This window comes from Manis javanica, chromosome 14 (assembly GCF_040802235.1).
Source record: "Manis javanica isolate MJ-LG chromosome 14, MJ_LKY, whole genome shotgun sequence".
Lineage (NCBI taxonomy): Eukaryota > Metazoa > Chordata > Mammalia > Pholidota > Manidae > Manis > Manis javanica.
In genome coordinates this window covers 12,330,167-12,343,367 of record NC_133169.1, presented here as the reverse complement: position 1 = coordinate 12,343,367, position 13,201 = coordinate 12,330,167, and the positions used below count along the sequence as shown (strand labels likewise).

The 13,201-nt window shown below is 39.9% G+C and overlaps 1 non-coding gene across 1 annotated transcript; it reads left to right on the top strand.

The window, feature by feature from the left end:
- Nucleotides 1–11,538: 11,538 nt before the first annotated feature.
- Nucleotides 11,539–11,673, top strand: LOC118971717 (U4 spliceosomal RNA). The gene has a single exon (XR_005060307.2). It is a non-coding gene; the product is annotated as a U4 spliceosomal RNA (small nuclear RNA).
- The last annotated feature ends 1,528 nt before the right edge of the window (nucleotides 11,674–13,201 follow it).

Below are 13,201 nucleotides of genomic sequence, written 5' to 3'. Positions count from 1 at the left end.
ATCCCAAACTCATGGATTGGAAGACAATACTACTAAGATGACTGTACTACCCCAAAAATCAACATTTCTAGTGCAATATTTATTAAAATTTCAACTGTGTTTCTTGTAGAAAGAGAAAATACCACCTTGAAATTTCATGTGGAACTTCAGTGAATCATGAGTAAGCCAAATCAATTTTGAAAAAGAACAAATAGGGAAGTCTCATGTTTCCTGATTTCAAACCTTAGTACTAAGCTAGTTATCAAAATAGTGTGATACTGTCATAAAGACAGACACATAGATCAATGAAATAGAATCCAGAAATAAACCTTCCTATGTATGGTTACTTGATTTTTGACAAGAGTGCCAAGATCATTCAATGGGGACAAGTAAATGGTACTGGGGAAACTGGATATCCACATGCAAAAAATGAATGATCTTACACCTTATGCAAAAATTAACCCAAAATGCATCAAAGACCTAAATGTAAATGATAAAGCTATAAATCTCTTAGAAGAAAAGATAGGGGAAAAGTTTCATGACATTGGGTTAAGCAATGATTATTTGGATATGGCCCTAAATGCACAGGTAAGAAAAGAAAAAATAGATACTTTGAACTTTATCAAAACTAAAAACTTTGGCACATCAAAATACACTATCAAAAGAATAAAAAAACAACCCACAGAATGAGATAAAATATTTGCAAATCATTTGCTAATAAGAGATTAATATCCAGAATATATAAAGAACTCCTAAAACAAAACAAAACAAAACAAGAAACCCAATTCAAAAATGGGCTGAGGACTTGAATTGATACTTCTCCAAAGAATGTATGCAAATGACCAATAAGCATATGAAAAGAAGCTCAATATCACTAATCATCAGGGAAATGCAAATCAAACACCCAGTGAGGCACCACCTCACACTTAATAAGATGGTATTATCAAGCAAACAAAACGAACAGAAAATAACATGTGTCAGTGATGATGTGGGAAAATTGGAGCCATTATGCATTGCTGGTAGGACTATGTAATGGCGCAACCACTGTGGACAAGTCTGGTGTTTCCTTAAAAAGATAAGCAGGATTACCATATGATCCAGCAATTCTACTTTTAAGTATATACTCAAGTGAATAGGCAGCAAGGACTAAAATAGGTATCAGTATTATTCACAATAGCCAAATGGTGGAAACAACACATATGTCCATAAACCAATGCGTGGATAAATAAAATATGGTATAAACACACAGTGGAATATTACCAGCCATGAAAAGGAATGAAGTCCTGGCACATGCTACAGCATAGATAAGCCTTGAAAACATTATGTTAAGTCAAATAAGTCAGATACAAAAGAACAAATATGGTATGATTCCACTAATATGAGGTGCCTAGAAGAGTCAAATTCATAAAGATGAGAAATAAGAGTAGAGGTTACCAGGGATTTGAGGAGGGAGGAATGGGGTGATTATTTAATGGGTACAGAGTTTCTGTTTGGGGGTATGAAAAATTCTGGAGCTAGATAATGGTGATTGTTGCACGACATTGTGAATGTACTTAACAACACTCAATTGTGAAATGGTCTTAAAAAGGCAGATTTTATGTCATGTACACTTTACCACAATGAAAAAAAGTTATTTTAAAAACTATGCAGAGAAAAAAAAGAGATCTAAGACATTAAAAACTTTCCATTCATGATTTTTATTCCATAAGCTTACCCAGGTTTTACAGATTTTACTTGGCCAGAATTTTTAAATAAAATTAAAATTTATTGTAAAAAAATCCCTCTAGAAGCAACAAAAATTGTGACTACCTTTACAATTATTTTAAAAATCAAAATAGCAGTTTAAAATATCCTAACAGGACAGATATTTTGCCAAATTAAGCCCCCAATTTTATTTTGGTGCAGGTTATATCAAGCTTTCAATAAGCACTTTTTTCCAGTGATATCAACTCCTACACATAAGTTTAAAATATTATAAGAAAAAATTAAGTAAAAGGCACAAGAAGTTATTTCACAAATAAACATAAATGGTTGATTTTGTGTGTGTGTGTGTGTGTGTGTGTGTGTGTGTGTGTGTGTGTGTGTGTGATGCTCAAACACATTCATTATTAGGTCATAACAATCAAGAACACAATGAAAAACTATTTTGCTCTCTGTCGCACATCATACCAGACAGGGCAGGTGTAAAGATTAGCAAGGATACAAAAGAGAGTTGAGAGGACTCAGAACCCACCTACTGGGATGAAACATTTGCTCTTATTTCATGGTTCTGAAAATATCTGGAGACTGAGTATGATCTTGGATAGAACTTTTTTTCTGGTAGGATGAGGGCTGGTGCACAAAAGGGGCTTTCTGCTGACAGTGCACAGGTGGGCATGGTTCAGGGGCTTGAGGGGGATTTCAGGGGAGGCTCTCAGGACTGCATGTCTCAGGAAAAGGGTGTGGAATCCAAACAGTCATAAAGAAGGTGTTAAGAAATCAAAATAGATCCTCGAGAATCAAAGGGATAATTATCTAGCTCTTACTTGAACTTCGGCTTCTCTGCCTACAGGAGTGTCCCTCTACAGTCATCTTATTGTTTGGGTCAGTTGCGTCTTCCTCTGCGACTGATGCAATCAGTTTTTGTCACGAGAGAAGGATCTATCGATATGTAAGAAGGTGTCCTGAGAGAAGATGGTGTCAGCCTCCTGTGCTCCTTGAGGGCAAGAAGGGTCCCCCTTGTTTTGGAAATCACATCTCTTAGATACTCCTGAGATGATTACGAGAAGGGGGAGATTCCATTGGCTCTCACTCATTTTCATTTCTGATCAATTAATTTTCCTCTGTGAACTTTCATACAATTCTCTGAAAAAAGAAAACAATAAGACCAAACAACCTGCTGCCAGCTGCCACTTCCACTGACCAAATGACATTAAACGGATCAACACAATGTGAGCCTGCAGACTGAATCAAATAATTCAGAGCACCTAAAGCAAGATATGACCCCTCCCCCTGAACCTCACCAATCAGACTCTTCAGATTCCCCAAAGCTGATGGGGAACTGAGGTGGCCGCTGTACTGCAGGCAACACTAATGGAAAATGGAGCAGCCCACACCTGGGCAGCTGCACATTGGGCACAACCCCAGTGCGATTCACCCAAAACTCTTGACCCAAAAAAAAAAGGATTTGACGTGTGCCCTGGTCACTGAGAGCATCCTGCCCCAAGATCCCCCCTCCTTGGGGCACATGCTTAGTGGTCCTTCACTGAAAATATTCTCCTTAAATTTTTTTTACAAGTAGAGACATACGGGTACCCACCAACAGTGACTACCAGGGCCATATTTTCACAAGCTGCCTTCCTCCAAACAGAGCAGAGACACGCTCTGAGCTGGACATTGTAGTCTTAATAAATCCTGCACCATGGTGGCTATCTGGGATTCGCCAGGACTCCAAGACCTTCTGCACTGCAGGTGTCCAAGCCCCAGCCTCTGGGCTGGCCCCGTGAGGAAGCTCTCCTCACAGTTCTGCAGCCCCATCACACCACTTCCTCTACCAGAGTCATTCCCAGGTGACTTCCTTCCATTTCTTCCACTTTTGAAGAGTAAACCTGTTGGCCCCCAACCCCATCTCTGAAAAATCTAATCCCTGAAGAACTTCTTTGGTCGGCCATTCAAGGTACTAATATATTTGTTACTTGAATTGATTTATGTATTTAAATAATGACAATGTGGTTGGCAGGGAAACCAGAAATAAGTCCAGGAAAAAGTCAGATTATTCATGATTCACCATTCGCTAAGAATGTTTAGTTATGACTTATTGCTAATTTATTGTGACTAATTATTTGGCTTTCAACATGGTCCTTTAGTGATCATATCTCTCAGAGTGACTTATCACCTGTTTCTGGTTCCACTGTTCCACACACTCTGGCAGAGTGGCCGCGTGGACGAGGGTCCTGGGGGTGAGACCGCAGCAAGCCCTCCCTTGCATAGTTCACGCCCGAAAGGCCTCCCGGGTCTTCTTGCTGCTGCGAGACATCAGATGCAGCTTATTTTCCATGGTCCTTTGGTGATGGCATCTCCAATCTCCTCCCTGGAGTCTCATCTCCCCCCAGGACTGCATGTAGAGTGGTACCCCAATCCCTCAGCTTGCCGCATCTTTACCTCCTTCAGAATGATACCTAAAGGCCCTTTCTTTTTAGTAATGTTAATGATTTCATTGTTGATACTATAAAGAAAAAAAATTTTAATATTCATTTAGTAACAATTTATAAGCATGATTATGTGCTTTCTATGAAGCAGAACTGCCTTCCAACAGCTACACACTGGTGGGGGGGCCAGGCAGACGCAGCATGGCTGTCTGGGACAGCGCTCCTGGGAATCCAGAAGCCCCCAAAAGGTCAAGTTCCCCTCCCCCAGCCCCCAATAGCTCCTGCTGTTCCTGTCTCCTCCCAGCCCCTCCTCCCATGGTCTCAGCCTACAGATTTAAGAGGCATGAGTAATAAGAACCAAGCCACCTCTCTTCCCGTGCCTGCTGGCGATGGGCATGGCGCAGCCTTTCATTTCTGCTCCACAGTGGAAGGGTCTCCTTATGAGGACAGTTAAGGAGTGAATGGAAGTTCTCTGGAAAAGGGGGCTCTCCTAGGAAGGCAATGTTCCGCTTGTAAACACTAATGCCTGTTAACAACAGCTCCCAAGGGTTGCAATGGTGCGACTTGTTACAGAAAACCATCTAACAAACGCAAACAATTTCTTACACTTTCATCATTTCCCGGCTTAATCTACATTTGAAAATTTTCAGATGTAAATATCACATTTGAATTTCAAACTTGTCATATAGTATATAATAGAGCCTAAAATTACTGCACATTTTTAAAGCCTATTGATTTAAAAGTCATTTCAGTGAAAACTAAGTATGTAATAATGTGGACAAAAGGCAGATATAAGAAAAGTGATATGGAATTCACTGATGTTTGGGAAACCCTCCCTAATGTATCTTCAGGTCCTTCCAGAATAACCTAATCTCTGCCTGCTTGGGAAGTTCCCTGCTGCTAAAGCCCATTGCACTTTCCTATCCATCCGAGTCTAGAACTCTCCGCCGTTGCTCTTCCTCACTATGCCCTTCTGTCACGAACTCTGTTCTAGTTTTGCTGTAGATTGTTGAGGATCCCTATCTTGTTAACAAAAGTGCCCAAAGGGGGCCACCTCTACCTCTGAACCTCAGGACGCCTTCTGCATGCCCCATGCCCTATATATCCTAAACTCCAGAAATAAACAAGGTCCAATATGAGCAAAACTTAAGAAAAGTGTAAGATAGTCATTTAAGTTCACACACAGACACAAATATGAGTGACTGGATTTATAAGGGGAGCACGTACAGCACAGCACAGAGGTCTGATGCCCGTGGGACTCCTGTATACATGTTCCCTTCCAGCTTAGGCTGGAAGTCTCTCAAAGCGAGGGGTTTCATGTTTACTACGGTCTATTTGTTTAATATCTGCCTTCTCCTTGTGTCCCCCACCAGGCAGATACAGACACCCCACCACCTCCACCAAACAGAAGCTGCAGGAGGACAGAGCAGACAGTTCTTTATCTCTTCTGAATATATCCACGTGATCTAGAATAGAGTCAGGCAAAGAGTAGACAATAAAAACTTGGTGAATTCATTCATGAATGGTATCTATTTTGCTCTCCTCAGCATCCAAGGTGACCCTTTTTGAATTTACTTGATCTGGTGAGAGCATCAAAAATCTTTCTTAGAATGTCATTTTCCAAAGGACGCAAAGATATGAGCAGGACAGGGCAAAAAGAGAACACCCGTCACCCCCACTCTCCAGGTAAGCGCTGGGCAGGGCGGAAACACTGAATCATACAAGCCCCCATTCAGGAGCGCAGGATTACTTACCAGTGCTGACAGGCAGCATCTGGGGAGGTCTCTCCCTGCGCAGCCCCTGAAACCTCAGCCTGGACGGGAGAGGGTTCTTGACTCTGAACAAGAAAGAATTCTCCAGCAGATCAGAAGAGCTTAGGTAAGGAAGGAATTCATTAACACAAGAGTAGAAATGAATGGCAGTGACCTTGCAGGCAGCTGAGGGCAGAAAAATGCAGAGGTGCAGAGGACAAGTTTGCTAAACATTTTATTGGCTATAGAGCAGATTCCCTCGCCATCTCTTAAAGCCAGGGTCACATGGCGCCCCATGTCTGCTTGGATCTGCACTGCTTGGGGACTATCCCCTACCATCCCAGGATTTGGGGAGCCGTGAAGCACGAGATGGCGTGAGATTATGTTTTGAGAACTTCCCAAAGAAGGAAGGGTTCCAGGCAGGCTCCTGCAGCTGCAGTTCTGTCCAGGTCACCTAGGTGATGGGAACTCGCAGGCAAGAAATAGCAAAAAGACAAAACACAGTAAGTTGAGCAGTCAGAATACTTTATTTAAAGGTACACACTTAAAGACAAAAAGTGCGGGTGAACTCAGAGAGGAGGTGTGCTAAAAGACGGGGGTTTCTGCATTTTTCAAAGGGCGAGGGGGTATAGACTGGTAAAGTGGTCTCAGAATGCTTATCTCTGGTCAGAGACATTAAGTCTCTTCTATTATCAGTCCTCCAGGTAATTCTGCAAAATTAATTTAACACAAGTAATTGGTCAGTTACTCTCTAGGATGGCAGCTTCTCTCTGGGAACTTAGCAGTCAAGGCCTCCTGCCCTGCTCCCAAAGTGGGAACATGTTAGGAATCTTACTTCCTAGTCTCCTGGTTTTTAAAATGGAATCTTTCCTGTTCTTACTATACTGTTTATATCCCAGCATTTTTCATCATACGCAGGAAGGGTTCACCGTGATGCCTGTCCCAGGTCCCTGCCTCACATCACCAGGAAACAGAACTGTGGGATCCGCACTGCTCACGACTGCCAGGAACACAACTGCGGTCCTCAACAACTACAGCACAGAAGTCGGCGGACTATGTCATCATCATTAAGCCCATGATTGTTGTGATACAGACTCCCGGACACGCCAAGGGAATTTCCCCGACAAAAAGTGACTCCTCATAATCTCACAACACACCCAACATATAATTTCTTAAAAGGAGGCCTGGCTTCCGCAGTCCAGAATTTGTGACTCATTTGCCTAAATCTGGATCACAGTGGCAGAGAGACACACCTCCCAAAATTGGCTGCTGTCCATGACGATAAAGACACTGAAGTTTCTTCAAGTTTAGGGCCCCAGACCTCTCAGAGCAAAGCTCTATTGCAAGCTTGGTCCCTCAGGATCTATGAACTTCTCCTCAGGCACAGAGCCAGCCACAAGGGTGGCTGCCATCAAGTGACTGGCCCACAGATGGCTCGCGGCCACCCAGTCAGTGTTGACCCCCTGGATATGAGTCTCTCCTCCTTGGCTACTAGGGAGCTCTTTGTGACCAGCTGACAGGGAGCGAAAAGAAAGCTTGTACTGGGTTCCTGAGTGGCTAGCTCTGGAAGCGGATGAAAGCCGAAAATGAACTTTCCCCATGATAAGGACCTAAGATTAGAGCAAACTATCCTAGTGGAGAGGGAGAAATAAAGAGCAATGACATTTAGATGTGGATACATGTAAATAAATACAGTATGTTAATAAGAATGATGTGTGAGGTTTATCATTTATATGTAATTAAATTGCATGACACAAACACACGAGCCTGGGGCTAAGCTGATGAAGTTAAGGCATTCTAAGGGCTCAAGGGCTTTCTGAGAAAGACTGCAAGTGCTAATGGATCTTAGATGATAAATGAAGGGTGTTTGTTGTAATCTCTAGAGTCTAAAAGAACTGCCAAAAAAAAATCTAAAAAGCTACTGGGGAGGGAGGAATAATAGCACATTTAGTCAATCTCAAAGGAAGCAAGAGAGGAGAGAGAAAGGAATACTGAAGAGACGGGAGAGGATCCAGCCCCACGGAGGGTGCGGCAAGCTGCAGGAGCTGCACTCTCTCCTCAACAAAAGGCAAAAGCCACAAAACGACAAAAGCGTAACTTTTCTCAGACCCACAGGAATGGAAGTTTCAAAATGATCCAAGAGCTTGAAACTCATGGAGATGCAGAACGTGAGCCCCGGCTCACTTACGTCAGGCCTCAGAGAAAGATGTCAGATGCCATAAATCGAAGAAAAAGAACTCAGCTGTGTGTCTAACAAACTGGCAAAACCGGAGCACAGGCTGGCATGACAGCAAGGGATCTCCGGGTGCCACAGAAACGGGGGACTTTGCATCCACTTAAAGGTCCTTCTCCATGCTTCTCCGTTTGGTGCCCAGGAGAAATGTCTAGAACAGGCAGGTGGACCAGAGACTGCTTCCCTCAGCGGTGCTGACATCAGGGACAGGGAGCAGCCATCACTGTAAAAAGACATGAAGCCCCACGGGCCTGGCATAAACCAAGTTTCAAAATAGTGGAAGTTTGAATCATCCGGAGTGTTATAGGACCGCACAGAGTAAAGTTAGAGTTAAAAAATAAAATATGACTAGAAAATCCTTAACCGTTTGGAAGTTCAAAGTCAAAGAAAGAATCACAGTGGAATTTATTGTTTTTAATTTTAGCTGAATAATAGTAAAGTAAAATGTATCAAAATTTATGAAATGCAGTTAACAAGTGATTAGTTAAATGTAGAGCCATAAGTGCATGTTTCAGATAGACGAAGCATGAAAATAATAACCTAACCTTGTACAACCTAAGTAATAACCTAGCATCTTCTGAAGCTCATAAAGGAAGAGCAAGCTAAACCCCAACAAAGGAGAAAAACAGAGAAAGTTAACAAAGACCCAAATTGGTTCTTCGAAAGCCTAGCACCATGGACAGGCTTCTGTGAAAACTAACCAGTAAAAATGGAAGAAAACAAGCATCGCTAATATTGGAAATGAAAAGGAAAACAGAAATTTAAAATATAGCAAGATATTACGTATCCCATGGGCCAAATCCAGCCTGCTACCTGCTTTTTTAAACTTTTAAAAATTATTTTTGTAAATAAAGTTCCGTTGGAACACAGCCACGCCCGCCCATTGTGTATCGCCTACGGCTGCTTTCTTGCTAAGCAAAGTTGAATTCCCACAGACACCACATTGCCCTCAAAACATACAGCATTTACTAGCTGGTCATTTACGGAAAACTTGCTGATGCTCTTTTAAGGAGTGATATCCAATACTTTCAAAATGAAGACAATAATCAACGAATTCCTGGAACATCACAACTAAACTGCTAAAGAAGAAACAAAACTGGTATAGTTATAGATTTAAAGAATTACATCTCTAATCACATTGAAAGAAACTGCCAGGATCAGATAAATGTAAAATTCTTACATTAATTAATAACAATCTTATACTAATTATTTTCCAAGAAATTGAAAAAACTGACGATACTTCCCAATACATTCCCAATCCATTAATGGAATATTGATGGAATGCATGGAAACCCTTGGTTTTAAAACTGACAAGGACACTGGAAGAAAGGAAAATTAGAGAACATAGATGCAAAAATATTAGCAAGTAAAATCCAACAATATTAAAAAAAAGGATAATATAACTAACTTGGGCTATTCCCAGAATGTGAGATTGATTTAATGTTTGAAAATCAATCAGTATAATTCACCACATTAACAGAATAAAAGTAAAAAATTCATGTGATCACCTTAGTAGATTTGGAAAAACATTTGATAACATTAAACATCCATAAATTATTTTATGAACCTCTTAGGAAACTAGAAACAGAAGGAACATTTCTTAATCTGATAAGAATACCTATTTAATAAGTCTTATGCAATTGTGAAATGACTAGGGCTTTCCCTATGATGATCAAGAACAAAGCAAAGATACCCATTAATACAACTTCTGTTCAACACTGACTAGAAATTCTAGTTAGTTCAATAGGCAAAATAAATGATCAGTAAAACAAACGAATTATAAAAAATATAAGATGTAAGGACTGGAAAGGAACCCATAACAATATTATTGTTCACAGATCACACAGTAGTGCATGTAGAACATCCAGAAGAATCTATAATGAAATCATCTAGAATTAAGTGAATTTATGATGATATACAAATATACAATATATAAAAATAAATTCTGTCTGTATACCAATGCTTAACAAAGGAAACTTAAAGTCAGATACTATTTAAAGTAACATCGAAAACCATCAAATATGTGTGAACAAATCCAACAAAAGATATATGACCTCTTAACAGAAAACTTCAAACTATTATTGAGAGAAATTTTTAAAGTTATTAACACGTTAATGGATTAGAAGACTCCACATTGTAATGATGTCAATTCTCAATTAAATATATGGATCCAACAGACACTAGTCAAAAGTCAAGTAAGTTCATGTGTGTGTGTGTGTGTGTGTGTGTGTGTGTGTTTGTGTAAATTGACAACCTGTTTCTACTATATAGGAAAATTTGAAAGACCAAGAATTTCCAAGGCAATCTTAAAGGAGAACATGGTTGGAAGATTTACAATGCTCTATTTAAGAATTATTGCAAAGTTGTAGTAATTAAGATAGTGTGATCTGAGCAGAAGGAAAAACAGTGACCAATGTTATCAAATAGAATCTAGAAATTAACCCACATTCATATGGTCACTTGATTTAGTTTAAACATGATGGTGAAGTGTATGTGACATGGAAGTATTTTTAATGAATGATTTAATGAATGATTCAGTTAACTATCCATATTAAGGTAAATGCATTTTGTTTCATACCTTACACCATACACAAAAATAAATCCTGGAAAGACTATAGATTTAAAGGTACAAGTTTCAGCATAAAGGTTCCACAAGAAACTTAGGAGAACATCTCTTTGTCCTTAGGGTAAGTAAAGGTTTCTTGCATAGGACATGGGCAAAAGGATCATAAAAGAAAAAACATCATAGACTAAATTTCATAAAAATTAAGAACTTCCGTCATCAAAAGGCACTGTGATAAAAGCTATCCATACAGTGAGAGAAAATGTTTGTAATACAAATATCTCCCACGGGGTCATATATAGAATATATAAACAGACTTTACAGGTGAATGAGAAAAAAGGCAAACAACCTAGTAAAAATTGCAAAAGTCTAGAACAGACACTTCACAAAAGGGTTAATATAATGACCAATTAAAAGAGGCTTAATCTTATTAACCATCAAGGAAACTCCAATGAGATATGGCTATGTACCCACCAGAATTACTAAAATGGAAATAAAGGCAACAGCAAGTGTTGCAAGGGTGTGAAACAACTACAGCTCTAATACATTGCTGATAAGAATATAAACTGGTTTAACCATTTTAGAAAATCGTATGGCAGTGTCTCTTAAACCTTTGATGCAGCAATTCCACCCCTACATATAATTAACAGAAAATTTTACATATGTTCACGGAAAGCCATATACAAGAACGATCATAGCAGCACCTTTTGTAATACTCAAAAACTGGAAAAAGTCTGAAAATTCATTAACAGTAGAGTGGATTTAAATAACACTGTTATAGTCATAGAATGAATTGCTATATGGCTAGATGAGTGAAAGAACTATTGTGATGGCCAACACTCTGAGGGAAGTAAAGAAACTATTATGAATAAAAGAAGCCAGACTAGCTTTGCACAGTGGCAGTATTGTAGCCAAAGAGGTTTATCCGAGGTGCAATTATTGCTAATTGAAAAGTTTACCCAAGACCCCGCCATGATGACTTGAAATTTAGTCGGCATTATAAAATATATTTTAAGAAAAAAAGAAGCCATACAAAAGATTACATAAAGCACCGACATATTTACTAAAAAAGTAACAGAAGTGGTCAAGGATAATAGAAGTTGGAATGATGATTGATAACTGTTATGTTTGATAGAAGAAATCTGTGAGTGGAGCTAACCTGGGAAAGCTTTCCAGGGTCCTGTTAACGTTCTATTTTTTAATATGTAACTTCATTAAGCTGTATACTCATGATGTGTGTATTCTTTTTATGTATACTATACTTCACAAAAGATTTACTTAAAGTATTTTAATACTATGTATATACCATTACATGGTTTTTCCAGGTAACAATAAAATACAATACTCAGTGAAATGTTTAAAGAAATAAATAACTTTAAGATATGCCATGATATGTATATGAAGTCTCTTCCCTTTAGAGGTTCTACAAAAAACATGAGTAGCTAGTTTAAGACAACTTGCAAGCCGTGAGAAATTGAGCATAAGAGTATCCATGGGTAAATGAGATTTTTTAAAATCTGAAGAATGTCCTAGTTATCAGATACTACAAAGACTTTGAGAGAAATGCGAAAGGTGGAATGGTGTGATAAAAGCACAGGGGAGCATCAGAGATCGCATTGTTTCTGACAAACAGAAGATACAAAAGCACAGATTTTTCTTTTAACCATGAAATACATGATGCATTAGAGAAGCAGAGAGAACGATGTTGGCTGAAATTACACAATTCACACTCATATCATGACCCCAAACAGACATAGGACTCCTGAGCTGCCAGTTCAGATTAAGTTTGGACTTGATCCTGATGCTCTTTCTTCTGAGGCTCTGGCATCACTAAAAATGCTTCTTTTTGGAGAATCTCCCAGACAAGAAGACATAGTTTTTCAAAGAGCAATAAGAATTCCAGGAAAAATCCACCTCCATTTCAAGTCTCGCCAAAGGTGGAAAAGGGACTGAAATTGTGAAGGGGCAGTGCTAAGAAGAGCCACGTATCCTGTCATTTTCTGCTCCCAAAGGCTCTTGGGGTTGTTACTTCCTCCTGGGTGGGTTTTTCTGCTGGCAGGATGGCGGGGGAGGCCACACAAGAAGGTGTTTTTGCTGGCGTGGTGGACGGGACTAAATAGTTGGGCCCTGTACAGGTGGCACAACTGAGAACACTTAATTGGGTGTACCCGAGGTGGCTGCCTGGGCTGCTTTCACTGCTTCCGATGCTGGTCAGGTAACATTCCTGTGTCTCCAGGAATCAGAAGGGAGTAGACACCAGTGTTCATAGGAGGAGCCGTCCTCCAGGAAGATTAGCCAGAGCTGATTTAATAGCGTGCCTGTGTTGGTTCACAACCTGGGAGCTTCCAGCGTCATCTGAACCCAGCCCCCATACTCAGAGGGCAGGAAGAGACCAGAGGAAGGGATAGGCTTAAGATGGGCACACTTGCCAAATCTTTAAAGTCTCTATATGGAACCCCCAACTGAATTCAGTACATATACTGTCTAGATAGTCACCATACCACATTTATATCTCAAGGTTGTGTCCTTGGAGCAGCTTCTAGGAGAG